This window comes from Rhodnius prolixus, unplaced genomic scaffold (assembly GCF_049639745.1).
Source record: "Rhodnius prolixus isolate KJV_2025 unplaced genomic scaffold, Rpr scaffold_4, whole genome shotgun sequence".
Lineage (NCBI taxonomy): Eukaryota > Metazoa > Arthropoda > Insecta > Hemiptera > Reduviidae > Rhodnius > Rhodnius prolixus.
In genome coordinates, this window is record NW_027411614.1 from 33780956 (window position 1) to 33799320 (window position 18365).

Here is an 18365-nt window from a genome sequence, read left to right on the forward strand (position 1 = left end):
AAGAGAAATGACGTTTAATGAGCAGGTAGATAGTGTTTTGATTAAAGACTAGGTGCACTTGCGCATGCTATTTAAATGATTTATTTTAGGTTTTTAACAGAAGGGTCACGGCCTAAATCTTCTCCGACATTCTCTATCAAGATTACACTATTATTAAGCAGTTAATGGTCATTTTCAAACATTAAAGGCATTATCTCAACTCTGTTTTTTCTGAATTGCTAAAATGGTTGGTTAATTACTAATTGCATTTGTGCTTCAGAATTTGGCTTCCAAGAATAGTTTACAACAGAACAAAACGTACGGTGACTTGAATTCTGTAAATATTGAATTCTGTTTTGTGAAGGAATGGAAATGTAAAAATGAGTTAGTGCAATCTTTCATGTATAGGTGGTCTTTGACAGCCGTATGATTACATCCGAATTCTGCACAACTAGAAGACATCATCATGATAATCAAAACTGCCACCTCTGACGCCTACTTTGCGAGTTGTAAAAAAGTTATAAATGTGAAAAGGTTTTTGCTTCTAAAAATAGGTTCTGGTATCGGTTAGGCAGCGAATTTTTCGCTCTCAGATGGATTTGAGAAGAAAATGAAGGCCTGAATAATAAATACGTAAACAAAGTGAATAATTTTCACCTATTGTAGCCTTTATTTTCAGGAGAGGCTCAAATCCAGTCACTAAATTGGGAGTAGCACTACAAATAAAATTAGCTTCTCGCAAAACTCAAAATGAAGTTTTCCTTCTGACCTTTTTTTAAGTACAGCAATGCTATGTACAGATGGAGGTTGTACAATAAAGACTCCGAGGAATTTGAAGTATTTTCGGCGGTAATAATAACATTTAATTCCTTCCACAAGCCTCGCCTACACCTCCGCTCTGTTGTTTTCTACAAACACAAGTTCTCCTAGTTTTAAAAGTCTCCTTGCGGTGGTAGACCATGTTCTCGCGTTCCACTTTCCTGGATGCTTCTATGAACATCTCTTTAACGTTACTTATCTATCCTGAGGTTATCTATTGTTATGAACTCTCAACTAGCCCTCAGTGAAGACTATGTCGTAAATATTCGTTGCAATTGTTATTACTAGGATATGTCCTTCATTATCTCAATTTCTAGATTGATCAAAGTTATATATTACATGGACATAAATGACAGACGGAAACGAATGTTTCAATAATATTTACTTACAGTGCCTAATGAGAAATAATTCAAGTTATATGTACGAAAGAGGCCTATGGTGAGAATTCTCTATCTCGTGCGCGTGTTTTCGAATGGTATAAATGGTTTTCTGAAGGCTGAGAGAGCACCGAAGATGACCAACTTCCAGGTCGACCTGTCTCTGTTGCAACTCCGCAAACAGTGATCAAAATCAATGAAATTGTGGGCGGAAAGGGTCAAATTGTAAACGGCAGGAGTTGTGGAAAAACAAGTCGTGGATCTTGCACCAGGACAACGCACCTGTCCAATAACGCGCTGTCTGTGAAGCGTTATTTAGCCGCTAGAGGCACTCCAGTGCTCTGAACACGCGCCTTACTCGCCTGATTTAGCACCCTGTGAGTTTTTCCTGTTTCCGAAGTTCAAGTCTGCGTTAAAAGGAACCCGGTTCGAGTCGATGGAAGAGGTGAAGCGAAAATCGGCGGAGCTCCTAAATGCTCTTACAAAAGTAGACTTCCAGCCTTGCTTTGACCAATGGAACGGTGTGTGGCGTGGGAAGGGGAGTACATTGAAGGGGAGCATTCGATTGGAGAATAATTTTTAAAATAAAACTTTTTTTCATAAACCGTCTCGTTATTTAATAGCCAGACCTCGTATATTTAATAAGCAATTGAGAACAAACTTTTCATTTATAAATGGCCTACGATTAAAGAATCTACATATCTGTAGATACATAGATAATAAATGTGAGTTATAACTCTATAATTTTGCCTTCCTTTTCCTCATTAGTACTTGATGGAAATAGAAGAAATAGAGGAGGTTTGATTGGAAGAAGAAAGCTATTGAAAAGCACAAGACTATTACAGCAAGAAATTATTAGCTAAGATTGATTTCCTCAGTTAACAAAGATAGAAATCAAGGACAAACCTGTTCTAATCAATTAATACTAATTTTAGATAAATACTAACTTCCAGGCAATTGGAGAAAGTATCAAGTTAGTTAGTTTTGTGTAGGTGTTGAAACAGAATCTTTACCCATCTTTAAGGAAGTGTAAATCCTCGATGTTAATCATTTTAATTTGTGACCTAAATTCTTAAGTAATCATCTTTTCATCATTTATCCATTATCCTTCAATATTTTTTGTGTATTTACTGTTACAATAATACTTTTTGCGTAGTTTTTTTTGAAGTTATATTTCTAAAATTAGGCGACCTTGTTTGGATCATTCAGCACTGTCTTATGTATTAATCAGTGCACTGCCGGCCTTCGTACAGTGTGGTCTGTAACGAGAGGACTCAGTCCATCACCGTGCACTTACAGTGTGATGACAGAAGCTGCTACAAAGAGAAAATCTAAGGGTCAGAAGCTGCATATCCACGTTGGGAAATACGCTAACCACTAAGCTAATCTATTCCTAGTTAGTTCCCCTCACAGTATCTCGCTCACCAAGTCAAGTAGCAGCAACCCCCATTTTAAGTTGCTACGTTTTTAAACAAAATACTTTTTGATGTAGTGAAAACGCCAGAGTTTTTCATGGATTTCTTTATGTTAAAGTCGATATGAGCAATACATAAATCCTATTCTGGGTTCCATGAGAATGCAAAAAATGTTAATCAAAATGATTACAACTGCAATTTATGAGACCTTAAAGATAAAAATAGGTACTAATTACTAAAATCGTTCAACCTGTTCACCTAAAACTTCTACAATTAGAACAATTAACTAGACATCACTCTCAAGTTTATGAAAGTTATTAAAAATAATGCGGAATTATTAAGAAAGTGTATTCGTCCTTGGAGATGCACTGTTGGTACCAAAACATAGTAATACAAATTTATTTTAACATGCACCATTCTGGTGATGGTTAAAACACTGCTAATGGTCGTGATTAAAAGATCAGTTCTTGTATCTGTTTATCCTTAATATTAAACTATCATTATGTTAATTAAACTTAGTTAAGCTTGTTGAGACATAGTTTACAGCATTTTGCAGTTAATTCCGATAAGAAAGTATTATTAGCCTTGTAAAATTTTCTATTGATTTAATTTTCTTAATAATATGTTAATATTACTTAATACTTTAATATTTACGTTTAAATCCACTAAAATATTTCTAAATAGAAAGTAATTTGTACAGTTTTAGGCTCTAAAATTGGCCTTGGAGTTTTACCTAAAGTAATTGAGAATAAATAGAACTTTAGTAGAGTGTGGGACAAAATGCACTTATCACTTCCCCAGGCAACTCTAGAATATTTAAAAAAAGATAAATTACAACGATTGCCCTAGTTCCCATTTATTCTAGTTTGCGTTAAATCATCAGTAACTGTTTGCACTAGGATTTATTTTCCCGTTTATCTATTGTTTGTGTATTAGATGTTTGCTGTGTTTTTTTCTTCATATGGTAACTAATTTAATTCTGTAAATCTCTATTAGATAATGGTTCCTTTGTTTCAATTTTGTGATATAGCAGAAATTAATTATGTTTTAGAAAAGAGAAAAATAGAAAATTGAAAATTATAAGATAGGAATTGGCCTGTGTGTCTTTCCCTTCCTCTTCCAGTGGTTGGAACTCTTCAAAAATGAAGAATTAAGAAAAATTCATTTCCGATATTTCGTTTAGCTGTCTGCAAGCTTGGATGAAATGATCGAAGTGTCAGACGAGTCGGTACAATCACACCCTCTTTGTTTTTTGCTCGTGCACTATTCGTCATAAAAGTGTAGGTGTAAATGAGCACCAGGTATCTTTCAATCAAAAATCCTTAGTACCATCTTTATTCTATCTTCCAAATTCCCAAATTAGCCAACCACGGAGGACCTTGAGATTCTTTTCTTCAGCTAGTTTCTGTAAATCTGAACAAGTTCACCCTAATTCCTTGGTCCGCTACCTAACATCCCACACCATACCAGGTAATCCTCCTAGGCGTTTCAAACAATATGTTCTTGGATTCCTTCGCTTCAAGAGTACGATTAGCTCTGCATTCAGGAAGTTTAACCACTGAGTAACTTCTCGGAGTGTACATGTGGCATGTTTGAGTGCGTATTAACTGTTGTAGTTGTAGAGCAAAATGATGGAAAATAAAATACTAAAAAAGTCAAAAATAATAAAAAAAAAAAAAAAAACGGAAACAAGTAGTATAACAAAGAGAAACCAAGTGGAGAAGATGAAGAAGACAAGAGGATGTACTGAGGAATGTGCACTTCCAAGTTCTTGATCGTGACTGCCCGCAGCCAGCACAGAGACAGTTCTGTATTTTAGAAATGCCAAGGTGAGAGACAATCCTCCCTTTTGTAGAGTTATGCTTGTAGAGGACCTTTTACACCTCCATTTTGATGATCGGGCAAATAACAAAGAGGGAATGATTGTATGTACCATCTCTCCTAAAACAGACTCTTCGTTTCATTTCACCCACGCCTGACAGGCCATATACTCTACGTGCGGTAATTTGCGAACACATTTTTCTTCTTCTAGCAAGATCAACATCAACATTATCTTTTGCAAACTTAATGTCAAATAAAAGGAGAATGTATTGAAATTATGCAGGTCATGTTGAAATTACAATTACAATAGCCGTTTAGGCCTTGATTCGGACTATTTACAAACTATGTTTTGTAGCTTTAGTATTAACCAGAAGAAACCAATGGAAAGTATAGGGGTTGTCAGTGAAAGGGTCAACAATCAGCCAGCATCAGACACATTAATATTTTGCATCTACCAGAGTGGCGAAAATTGGGTTCTTTGAAAGTTTAATTCAAAGGCCCAATGAGTCATCCCAGGACATCTCTAATTTTCACTTTCTCCTTCTCCGGACAGAGGGGAATTTAAATTAGCTGAAGCTCTAGGCACAGATCAAACTCGACCTTTTCTACTGAAAACTAAAGCTTAAAAAAGAAACAATCTAAATGTAGCATTATAAATTTTATTTACACAAGGATAAGTACAAATTTTTATTTTCTAAGGGTAGTTTGAAAAGTTTTTTTTTTTTTTTTTATTATTATCCTTTTAATGAAATTTACACCTGTACCTACAGGTACAATAGGTAAATGCGATGAATGTATGTGAATAGCGTGGCAGACGTGAATGACGGTCATCCATTGATGGCCGCCGTTAGTCACCCAGTTTGTCACGGGGCCAACGGCGCCTCAGCCGTCTTCGAGGATTGGAGGGTAGCGTAGTTGTAGACAGGTTTGCAGCTAAAGGGTTGGGATGCAGTGAGAGTTTTTGGTGAAAATTTTTGTATCGAATTTTGGCAAGTTCGGAGATAAGTGGAATTTGGTGATCTGTATGTATAGTGTGGTTGCTTACATAGAATGGAGCGTCTAGTACCGAACTAAACAAACGATACAAACTTCTAGCCAGTTTGAAAATTAAATTCAAAATATATTGTACTATTTACAATATGACAGTTTTAAGGAAATTTAAAAACATAATGAATCTTCTGAATTTTGCACAAATAAGTTCATTTTTTAATTATAAGATTTTGAACTAACAAAAGAGTAGTAACGCACTTAGATCCCCTTGTGGGTGCCGGTGGAGTCTCGACGATGCTGATTCCCTAGTTAAAAGAAAAGTAACAATATACCAGACGATTGCATGTGACTCTGTGTTCACAAAAAAACCCTGCGTCATATTGTCCAAATTATACACAACATTTTTTGAAATAGTTTTGATGAAGGCAATCTTCCAAAAAAGTATTGCCCTCTCATAAAAAATTAACTGTAAGAGATTAGTTAACCGAAATCATTTTAGTTCCAAATGTTCCATATTTAAACTCGATTACTAATTTTTATTTGTACGTATTTTATTACAGGAAGAGGCAAAAAAAAACCACTTATTATAAATAAAAACAATATATAAATTCACCTAAAAAAAGCTTCGAAAGAAGAATTTAAATGGCTGATTTATTAAGCTCAAGTTGTCAAAAACAAGGAAAACTAAAATTCACCTGTGAGGTGTCAAGGCAAGGAAATAATAACCTAAAAAATTACCGTTTAAATATTTTCATCTGTGTCTGAGAATTTTTAAATTGTGTTTATTTTAATTGTAATGATTTTGAAGCCATACATTTATAATCAAAGCTGTAGTCTTACTAAAGCAACGTCTTTAGATTTAGATTTAGGCTTCAGGTTCATCTGAAAGGCTACATTCGACAAGACTAAAGATAATTTTATCTGAGTGAAATTAAGAATAGTTATTTCCTTATGCTATCTTGAACAAGGGTTTGCAGACACATCTTTTAAATGTTCAATATTCATTTATCTGCAATATTTTAAATAATTAAAAAGATAAATTTCCTTTTTTTAAAAAGAAGCACGTTGCCTACTAAAAGTTAGTATAGGTTTAGAATATAATGGTTTACTAATTGAGATGTAAATTACGAATAATTAAAAATTTGATTTTTTTTATTTATTTACATAATTAATTGTAAAATTGTTTCCATAATAGGTAATAGGAGTGAACTTTGCTGATATCTGGCTGTCTGCTGCTGCCATATTTACAAGATGGACTTGAACCTAGTTGTCACGTCTTTTTAAAGACTAATATGTACGTGCAGGAGACTTTGACAACATACTGCCTTCGGTTTAGTTCTTAAACGTTCGAACTTCTTTTTTTAAAGTAGTAATAATTTCGGTTGTTTTTTATAGAATCTTTTGAAAAGAAAGCAGTGATCGTTTCTTGCCACAACAAGTGATTTGAGTTCAGAGTGCAGTGTGCCCTTACCATCCAATAATATTATGAGTAAAATTCTTAAGCTTCTGGTTTTGGATACTGCATGTTGTACGCGTTTATAAGAACAATGTTAATTGGTTCTATTAATTTAATTGCTTATTACCGTTAATATTTATAATAATCGGTCAAGAAATATTTCTCAAGAGATAAGAAATTTAGTTCTCTTACTTTCAATATCATAATGAGTAGTCAACCTTTTATTTCTATAACAAATAGAATTAAGCAAGACTTTAGAGTGGGTGGGATAATAAATATATTGTAGTATGTAAATGATGCAATAAGTTTTCTTTTTTTTTTGGTTATTGTTTTATTAAAAACTATAAGAATTGCACCGATCTAACTTAACGTTATTGTAATTTTTGTTTGACGAAATATATTCATTATCTTTTTCAGAGATCTTATTGTTCGTAAATTATTCTTTTAGACAAATTTCACAGTCCAAAAGCAATCACTTTTATTTGAACATATTTTCAGTGAACTAGCATAGACAGGTTCATGCCAACCGTTCATTAACCCAGACCTTTATCCATTTCTGAGAAATTTCGTTATACCAAAATTAAGAAGTAATTACTAATAGATGCCTGAGCCAATTACGACTTGCGCTCAATCTAAGAGATTTGTCCAGAAGAGTTATTTTAAGAAGACCGGTAGGTTTCGATTAATGTAGAAAACTTTAAGGATAGGTATCAGCTAAATTAAGAGTTTTTGTTTAATTTGGGTACAGTAAGTACAGTATTTTGGGTGCAGGACGTGGTCACACGGTACCTGTTTTTCAGCATACGGCCACTATTTTTTCAGTATACTGATTGCGGGCTGTTTAAGTTTCTGAGGAAGAGAAAACTTGAGGCAGCAAACTTGAGAAGGTAATTATAAAACTATAAAGTAGCAGCTAAAAGATTTTTATCCAGGCTTCTTCAGCTAGACATATACGGATTGGGCATGTAGCCCCTGATTGTTGTTAGTTCACTGAGCACATGGTTTCTCAGGACCGATGAAAGTAACTATAAGCCACTCTTATCGTTCACGGGCAATAATTTAAGGTTTTACTAAACGAATCCAAATCCAATCAAACCCTTCCATTTACGAGTAAAGTCCTTTGCACTTTGTTTTCCTTAGCTGTCGCCAATTTCCTAGAAACAACTATTTTTAATATGTCATTCTTCTTCCTCCTTTATTAATGAACCCTAAAAAACCCTATTCTACAAGCCTTCTATAACAATGATCTGTTCTTTCAACAGGTAACAATGAATAATTATATGTAGTTCATTGTGCAGATATTCTTCTCGATTATAAATCTAACTTACATCTTTTAATTCAGTATGTTCAAAATAGTACTTAGATTATTCACAGAAATAAATTAATTTTTTAAAAAAAGAATAAATTGTGATACAAAAAACTTTTTCTGAAGAGATGCTATTAAATTAAATGTTAGTTTTAATTAATAAAGTCCTTAAAAAAAAATGGTCTTATCTGAAGAGAAAAAATAATAGCATTAGTATTAGAGTTCTGTAGGAGTTAGAGTTAATAATAAAGAAATGTTTCAATTTACTAAGTATGAGTCAGGATCTTCTTCCATGTTTCCTAGATTCCTGCGAGGATGTTTTGTTTGGATTCTTTGCACACAATTATTTTTATAGCTACTTAATGGACATTAATTAGATATAAATAAACATTCAAGGGCAATTAAATATTGTTAACTTTTGCCATCTGTTGGGAAAACCTTGATCAAGGGAAAATGTAAAATAAATAAAGAAGATTTTATATAAAATTTCACATAGTTATTTTTGTTTCAACAATTTTTTTTTTTTTGCACAAATAATCATGTAAACAATTAGATATTTGTCCGTCTAACTCCTGAGTAACTAATGGCTGAAGCTTTCAGACCCATTAATTTGGGACTCATTAAGATGCTCAATAAAATAGCTCCTTACGTTTTCTCTTTTTTACTCAATGTTTTGTTTGTTTTATTCATTCTTTGCCATCCTAGGCTACTTACTTGAAAGTTTTTACCGAACAGAGCTTAATGTTTTATAGAAAACAACTTACTTGTTCAGTTCAAAATCACTGCTAACTTACTAGATATCAACATAAAACTGTGGCCAGATTAGGTAACTCGGACCCATAATCCATCTAGGATGTTGTGATGAGTAAATTTGGAGGCAACTTTGAGCTATCCTTCAACTAACGCTTTGGATTAAATATCTTGAAAAGCCTTGTGACGTTAATTTTTATTTGATATATATCTACCTACAGAATCTCGGGCTCTGAAGAACTGCGTCCTCCTCGACCCGTCGTTGGCAAAGACAACATAGAACTGCTATTAGTTTCACTTCTTCAGAGTTTCCTCAGGAATCGAAAAAGTGGATTTGAAAAAATGTTTTTGTGTTATTTTTGTATGATTAAAATCATCCTTGAAAATGAAAAATTGTTGGGTCTTTTTGTTTTGATAGGTCCTTATCAAGGAACCTGAACTTAACAGTGTACAAATACTGCCTCTAAAAGTAACACTTTACATCAAGAATTTTTTATTTTATTTTTTAGAGATTTAGTAAAAAAAAGGCAATTATCAATTTTTTTTTAAAATTTGTAATACTAATTGCACATATGTGGATCTATAAATTGTTTGTGAAACTATTTCCCAGAATAATTCATTTTAGGACCCTTCTTGGATGTGAGCTGGTTCTGTTTCTCTCTGAAATGCTTTTAGTGAAATATTTTAGTCATATGCTTTCATAATATTATAATTTCTCGATTTGCAATGAGTTTCTGAAATTCCAAGATTAGATAAAATGGCTTTTAAAATAGTAATACCCAATTTCTTTTTCTTAGGTGAGGTTTAACGTGCAGCTACCAAATTAGAACACGTACTTTACTGTTAATACATTGTTTAAACATGTAACAAGTAACTGAATGAAACTGTAGAACTCCCACTTACAGGGCCATACTAGACCGATAAATTATATATTTTTTGTTTTTACATAATTATTATCTTATACGTCACATGATCAGGTCCATTCGCCTTATTTGTTTCGTCTACAGTGTTTTTCAATTTATTTCCTATATTAAAAGTTCAAAATAATTTACATGGCAAGGAAAACAATAATAAAAAAAACCTTACATCAGAATTTAAATCTATCACACCAACCCACTCGACCCATCTTTATTGTAGCATTTTAGAGAATTTTAGTTGGTTAATTCCTTGCATCGCTAAGTGTGTCTTCAGATTGTAATAACAGATAGCTGTTTTGGTAGTGCTCTCTTGAAGATTTCCAAAGAATTGAAGGCCAGCTCTTCAAATTAAATATTAACTTTTAGTCTTTACTTTCATCATTAATTCTTTAAATTCAAATCTGAAATGACTATTATTTATAAACATAAACGTCTTCTTATATCATTACTATTGGAATTAAGAAGAGAAAAATGCAAGAGAAAACGCCAAAAGTGAACATACGATACACCTAACAGTTTATTGCCTGTGTATTTGTTGGGATCTTTGGTAAAGACAATTATTTTTATTTTTTTTAATTTCAATTTTGAACTGCGGGAATCATCTGTGTAGTGGAGAAACTTTGTCGAGATGAAACATCCTTTTAGTAATTATGTGATGCTGTTTCAGTCAATTGAATGGTTATTATCAGCACTTACAATAAACAAAATATTATTGAAATTATGTTTTCTGCTATTCATAGAATTTAATTTATAAAAATATGTCCTCTTTAACGTAGAAAATCCAAGGTTAAATTCTTTGCTACTAAATTATTGATAATTCTAAAGCAATAAATATTATATAAAAAGACTATAACTACTTTCCAAACTTCCTATATGTTTTTAAAGTCTCTATGTTTATTTGTGTCAATAAAACAATTTACCTTGAATTATCAATCAGGAATTCATTCCTTTTCAGTCAGTTGGTAGGATTATTTATTGATAGTACATCTCTGAGGTGTAAGTAACTACTGTAGATGTTTGCTTGTTGACAAATTGTGGATGAAGAGTTTCATAGCGCATTAAATGTTATTATTCGAATGTTTCTTCATCTTATAAATGTGCCATCACATCCTGTATTTCCAGTTTATGCATACTAAACAAGTTAGAAACAGAATAAATGGATGACAGATAGATTTTTTTTTTTTTTTTTACATGAAACTGATGAACCAGTCTTTGAAAATGGATGAAAATTATAAGACAGAAATACTACAGAACAGAGGCGCAGAGGCCACGACTAGAATGGATATTACCATAAATTCCACTAACTGTAGTCAATTAGAGACAAATCAGGATTACGTGAAAGTTGGGATAATATGTACAGTTGAACACTTAAAACTTTTCAAGAATCATTCTTGGTACCTAGATCATTCTGGTACTTAGTATGATTGTTAGCAATTGAACCGTATCAGTGTCTACATTACTGTATGCGTCTTTATAAACTAATTACTTTTTTCTAGAATATAAGAAGAGTATTAATAAAAATAGTCTACTAATTCTTGGGAATTAAAAATTAAACTAAGTTAGTAATTAGTTTTATGAGAATAAAGTACATTACATTTCAAATAAATTCCTCCGATGTACCTTTTGCGCTACTTTTTTGTATGAACTGATTACAGGGAGAAAATCTTTTAAAATCTCTTTAACAAAAACTTACAGTTTAAAATGTTAAGTATAAGGGTTGATTAAACGCCAAAAGGTACACAAATAAGCAAGTACCCATCATTTCATTTATACTTCATTGATATTATTTTAAGTAATTTTACTACATTAATTTTCATTAATATTTTTTTGAATTTATTAGATGTTTCACAGACCCTTATGCTGGCCATTTTAATCTACAAAATATTTGTTCAAGTAGAACACCATTTAACTTAGATTGACTGTAATATCTAATCAACAAACTATTAATCACAGGTTAAAAAGAAAAACTTTATTAAAAAAAAAAAATATGAGGCTAGAAAATTCAAAAACTTTTTAAAAAAAATGCTTACACCAACATTCATCAATGATTTCATTTATTTATTTTTATTTTTAAATAAAAATCGTCGGTTTAAGTTCATTCTTCGATTAAAGTAATTGTTACTTTATGTAGTAGACAAACGTTTATAATAATAGGTAATAATTATCTGGCTTTATAGAAAATAATATAGTTTTCTTCAATTACATTCTCAATCTAGGTATTCTTCCCACAGTATTATATGTTTGGAATATAAGATAAATAAGATATGCATATTTTTATGACAGCTAACATAATTATTCCAGTATTTTACTATAAGTAAAATTAGAGGGACTACATTAAATTACAATTGAGAAATGAATAATTATTGTTGAATAATTTACTTGATATTACCTACGCGTTATTTGTGCTCACAAATACTTCGGAAAGACGAATTCTAGACTGAAATATTGTTTTAAATCCGTGATTCAAATTTAAATAGTAGCCGACTCTACCTTAGTCTTTTTCTACTTTAACGTGCATGAACATACTCGTACATACATGTGACTACTCAGAATAAAAAGCATAATAAAGATAAATCAGAAGAATAATTTGGAATAAAGCTAAAATAAAGTACCTATTTAATTATGAAGATATAATATACATTTTATCATAATTATAACAAAAAAATAAAATATTATGAATGAACAAAGGGAAGGGATTAGCTATGCGGTTAGCGTATTGGATTCCCACGTGGAGGTTCCGGGTTCGAATCCAGCTGCAGACCCTTAGATTTTCTCTTTCTAAGAGCTTCTTACAGCTCACAGTGTTGTCTGTAACGAGAGAACACTGTCCGGAGGCCGGCAGTGCACTGAAAAAAGCTCCGGGCGCCAATAACCTTAGATGTTGACGCGACTTAAATCATAAAAAAAAGAAAATGAATGAACTGGCCAGCATAAGGGTCTGTGAAACATCTAATAAATTCAAAAAAATATTAATGAAAATTAATGTAGTAAAATTACTTAAAATAATATCAATGAAGTATAAATGAAATGATGGGTACTTGCTTATTTGTGTACCTTTTGGCGTTTAATCAACCCTTATACTTAACATTTTAAACTGTAAGTTTTTGTTAAAGAGATTTTTGTACCTTTTAGATAGATTTTCCTTTTGTATGTTTTGCAAAGTTACATATCTGCTTTACAGATTTTTTTAAAATTGGGAATAATAAATTTTAATTTTATCATTATAACCTGAAAAGATGTTAAGTCGGAGTTACTACCACTGGAGAGATCTTTTTAAAGAATGATTACAGTTGCGGTCCCCCAAACCATCCTCAATAACAATTTTTTTGAGAAAGCGTTTTGAATAAAATAAAAAGGTAATTTGTACGTAAATAGCAAAATTAAACTGCGATTTCAGTACTTCCCTTTAAGAGGAGTAAGAGAAATAAACTGCGATTACAGTACTTCTCCCTAAAAGGCGAAGAGGCAAAAATTTTGAATCGAACGACAATTCATTGATGTAAATCGGTTCACTCATTGATCATTTTAACGATTGCAGTACTTCCTCTTAGTAGGTGTAAGAGCATGATGGCACTTCACAGCCACGTAGAGGAGCTTTAACCACTTCTTCTTGCTAAATTTTATCAAAATCGGACTAAGCGTTATAGAAATATTGGTAATAATAGTTTTAGAAAGGGCCTAACTTGGGTGGGGCAAACTCCCCTCCTTATGAGGCACAGCGTCGAGACTTTAAAAGTGCAAATCTGTACAAAATTTCGATTCGAATGACACTTCATTCATGAAAATCGGTTCACGTTTCGATAATTTGAAACGATTGCTATACTTCCCCTTAACAAGTGTAAGAGCAGATCGTCGCTTTAATGTTACGTAGGGGAGCCCTAACCCTGTCATCCTACCAAATTTTATCAAAATCGGGCTAAGATTTACAGAGTAATTAATGATAATAATTTTGGAGGGGGCCTTACATAAAGGGGGCTAACTCCTCTCCCTTTCCATGTACAGCGTCGAGACCCCCAAAAGGCACATCTACATAACATTCCGACTCGAATGATACCTTATTCATGAAAATTGGTTCTCGCGTTTAGGCGCTACGTTGTTTACAAAAAAGGTAACAACAACAACAACAACAACAACAACAAGAACAAGAACAAGAACAAGAACAATTTTTGAAAATGCCGTTTTTGCACATTTTCGGCAACTTCTTTCTCAAAATCTATTAGATCTGGGTTGTTGCAAAAAAATTACAGTCATAAAGGAGGATTTGCCCTACATTATAAAGAAAATTTGGGAATTTTATCTTTTATAGAAAAAGAGAAAAAAATTGTCAAAGTTGGGAGTTTTTCAACGTTACGCTTTTTTGTGCAGTTTTTGACGATCAACCCTTATACAACTGTCCTACCGGACAGTTTTAATCTGAAACTTAAGAAATAACTAAGTGCCCACACAAATCTGATGTTGTCAGAGTCTGTCCAGGTAGAAGCTGTGAGTCTCTTATCTAGATCAATTATAATATATCTTTAGGTGTTTTTACAGTTTAATAACTCTGTAGAAGGAACACTACAACGCAATTTATAAAATTAGATATTTTCCTCCAAACTCTGAATGATTATATCTAATTATTGACAATTATGATTATAATAAACATGGATTTAAGTTGCTATAAAAAATATTTTAGAGGTATACATTAAAAAGTAATTAGTTAAGGACATAAGATATTTAATGTAGTCAAAGTTATGAAACTATCTTTATTAAATTATACATAACTAATTGTTTCAATATGTTTTCTAAATAGTTCTTTCTTTTAAAACTTTCCATTGTTATCATAAATAAAATTTCTGGTTTGTTGTTTTAATAAAAGTCAATTAAATAGTTGTTGCTTAAATTATTGTCGTTGCCCAAAAACAATTTTATTAACAGCTAGAGAGGGAATTGATTAAGCAAGTATTTTTTTTTTTTTCTAACCCTCAGCATAATGTTATCGTTTTTTATGAAGCTTAATTAAGAACAGTTTTTAGTGGTTTCTAACGGAGTTTGCGAACTTATTGAAGTTAAAACTTAAAAACAAACAAAAGCTGTTTTTTATATTGGTAATATATGTGTGCTCTCTTGTGGTGGGAGCTTAAACTTGAAATCCCAAAATTATATGGATAGGACGGTTAAAATTTAATCAAAATTCTGTGTATGAGAAAAAAATGAACATCCCATATTTGTCTTTTCTATTGTTCAGACAACATTTGGATATTCTGAGGTGTTCGTCTTTTCTCAACAGATGGTACCACTTTACTGTGCTACAATATTGAATATATTGCGAAAAAATAATAGTGCAGGGTACAGATTGTCTGATGAATGAAGACCAGTTCAAATTAAAGAAAAATCAAGAGAGGGTTATCTTTCTCTAGGAATAGAAACAACTAGAAAGTAATGATTCGTCCTATCTGCTGTAGAAGCGATAATAAATTATAAGTAAATACTCGTACGTTTCAGATGTTATCTCTATCAAGGGTTTTTATTTTAAGGACTACTGACTAATTTGTATTCAAGTGCAGTTTAAACATTAAATTTCTGTTACAGAGTTTCAATTAAATAATTTGCACAGTAATATAACAAATAAATCATTTTCAAAGAAGAAAATCTTCATTCATGGATAATAAACAATAAATGTTAAATTTAAAAGATTGATTATGTTTAAAATATGACCAAAGATTATTCACGCGTTTCTTTCTTTCAAGTTCATAAAATACATTTTTTTTTTCTACATGCAGCATCATTTTCTACTTATGTAAATTAAGTGGCGTCATTCTAGATTGCTGGCCACCAAAGTTTCTAATAGAAAAAAAAATTACTTTAACCTTTCACATTCAGTTTATGGTAACTTTTCTGTAAAAATGTTAATAATGGGCACTTATCAATGATGGCTACAGAACTGAATGCTGACTACAGTAAACAATGTAATTAACTAACAGCAATCTAAATGAAGAAATGATGATCAACCATGAAAGGTAAATTAGATTTGTACATTAAAACTCATCAGTGTATACACCTCAAATTCAACTTCAAACAACTGGATCTAGAGATTTTAATGAGAATCTCTTAAGCAGTAATTACCCTTTTTGTGACTCCATTGAGAGCAAATCTTGCGTTAATTTTCACTTGAATTATATGTTTCGTAATTGTTTAAAAACGTTTTGTATTTGTATGATGTGGAAAAGATCGTAAATACAGTATAGATCGTAACCACTATCGCAGGAATATTTCTATGAAGATAAGGAACTCTTCTAAAGGAATGAAACAATGAGAAAAGTTTGTGTAACAGTTTATAGTTGATACGGAGTATAGTTGATAAAAGGCATAATGTCACCGCTATTTAAACGATGCATATATTGCCAGAGGATTTTTCACATGAAAGAAACACTTTACATATAACGTTTTCATTACTAAGCAATAAAAGGAGTTAATATTGAGAGAGCGCGAGTAACGACGCTGTTTGGAGGTGGCGCCCGATTCGGTGCAGTTTTAGTGCAGCCTTCCATCGTACGGAGAGCTAATGTGTAAGTGCCGAGGATGAAGCAGTCTGCAGCATCTAAATTTCGCCGTTGGTGGAGTTGCCAAGATTGCAGTTCTAATAATTTCGGCTATCTGTAGTGGTTGTTTTCAAGCATTTGTTCAGACATTTGTCTAACAGTTTATCCGGAAATTTGTTATTAAAGTAGTAAAGTTCTCCCTCTAGCCTGGAAGCTGGCGATGTCAGGTTAAGATATATATTTAAATTTTAAATACTCGGCGTTTCTTTGAATACATTTTTTTTGGTACAACTTTAATAATTAATTTTCAGATTCTGTTTGGTTGAAGTTTTTAAGTTGAATTTATTCTCTGAACAAACTTTTGACTCAAATGTTGTCAACCAAATTTCTAACATGTTTCTGCAGCTGTATCTGTTTGCCTATTTCATGTACAACATGCAACACAGTAGATTTTAGAACTAGAACATGATATCTGAAGATCTAATGTCTGTAGCTTGCCTTAAATGGTGAAAGTAGATTCTTTTTGTGTTTTTTTTTCCTTATAAGTTATGTGATCATATTTCCGAAATAGTAATATAAAACTTTTTACAGATGGTGTAGGACTGTTTCATGCTTCACTGAGATGAACACAATCTAAGGTCCTGATTGAGCTCCTGATAACACGATTATGTTATTATTGAGCTTACGTTAATTAGGTTCAGTGCTTTCATATTTCGAAGAAGGTAAAAAAAGGTTTTTCTTACTTTGTTTTTGGTTTGTTTGTTTTTTTTTTTAAACTAAACCAAGGGCATATTTAGTTTTATTGTGAAATATCTTTTCACTCTTACTATCTTTTATATGTGTAAGTATAAAATGATTGCTCCTAACTGTCTACCATGCCTTCTCAATGTAATCTGGTTAAACAATTACTCAGCTTGTTTGGCATCTTAGGTTCGAAGAATACACCCATCTCTCGTTACCAGAAAAAATATTGCGTACTTATTATTCATGCATTTCATCATAAGCATCTCACAATTTAATTTATTCTTCTCGAATCATTTCTACATAGAAACTAAGGTGGCATAAAATCTCGTACCATCTATGATGCTATTTTGATCTGCTTGACGGAGTCACCTCACGTCGAACAAGTTGATGAGGGGAAGTCGAGGTATCTGGGTATGCCATCCCTCATATCAACCGTCTTGTTGCAGAAATTTACTCACTTAGTAGAGTGCTTGTTTAGTGGCCTATACGCGCTTGTGAGCCAATCGCTATAATCAGTTTTTGTTCGTTCTTGGTCTAAACTAAGTTAGATGAATTCTGAATTTTCCAACTCAATTGAATCGTGTACAGTTTGATTTCTTAGCAAAGGCAATTGTATTTAGGTGAATTACTTTTTTGTTAATAATTCTTCCAGTTAATAGTTCGTAAATTCTAATTGGTTTTAGTAATCTTATTACTATTAAAATTAAAATTCGTACACTCATTAAATAAACTAGAAACATATTATTAACACTAGTCCAACCATCTTTCACTCTCTGAACACAATCTCGCTACAATACATATAAATACAATCACAATACAAAATACAATATGATAAGTTTTATTCATTATATAATTATAAGAAAAATACAATCTTCGAGGAGGTAAGAGGGAGAGGCGCCAAGAAGTCGAACAAAAGTTCTCACCCAGTAGATATTAGAACTATCACAGAATGTTCTCAAGGAGTATTTACAACAAAACTTGTTATCTGTTCAAAGAGCAGACAAAGTAAAGTTTGTTGCTTTTATTAGATAAACAATGCCACTTATAGTTTGTCCTAGCTGGGCTTAGTTGATCCTCAATAACATCAACACAAACAAGGTGAGAATGATAAATTACATTCTAGTTATTTATACATGTGATTTATATATGTGAGTTTTCTATGTGTGTACGTACCGTGCGTGGATTTTATATATTTATATGTGTAATAGATTAAAAGGGATTGTTATGTTTTAATATTTATCTATTTAAATAATGGTTTAACTTCAAGTTA

At 32.0% G+C, this 18365-nt stretch overlaps 1 long non-coding RNA gene across 1 annotated transcript in view; it reads left to right on the top strand.

Moving 5' to 3' along the window:
• The window catches only part of LOC141455435 (uncharacterized), a 35656-nt gene extending 27024 nt beyond the window's left edge, over positions 1-8632 (top strand). Inside the window, exon 4 of the long non-coding RNA XR_012459269.1 lies at positions 5962-8632. This is a non-coding gene — a long non-coding RNA (uncharacterized lncRNA). The remainder of the gene's footprint in view (positions 1-5961) is intronic.
• Positions 8633-18365: the final 9733 nt, after the last annotated feature.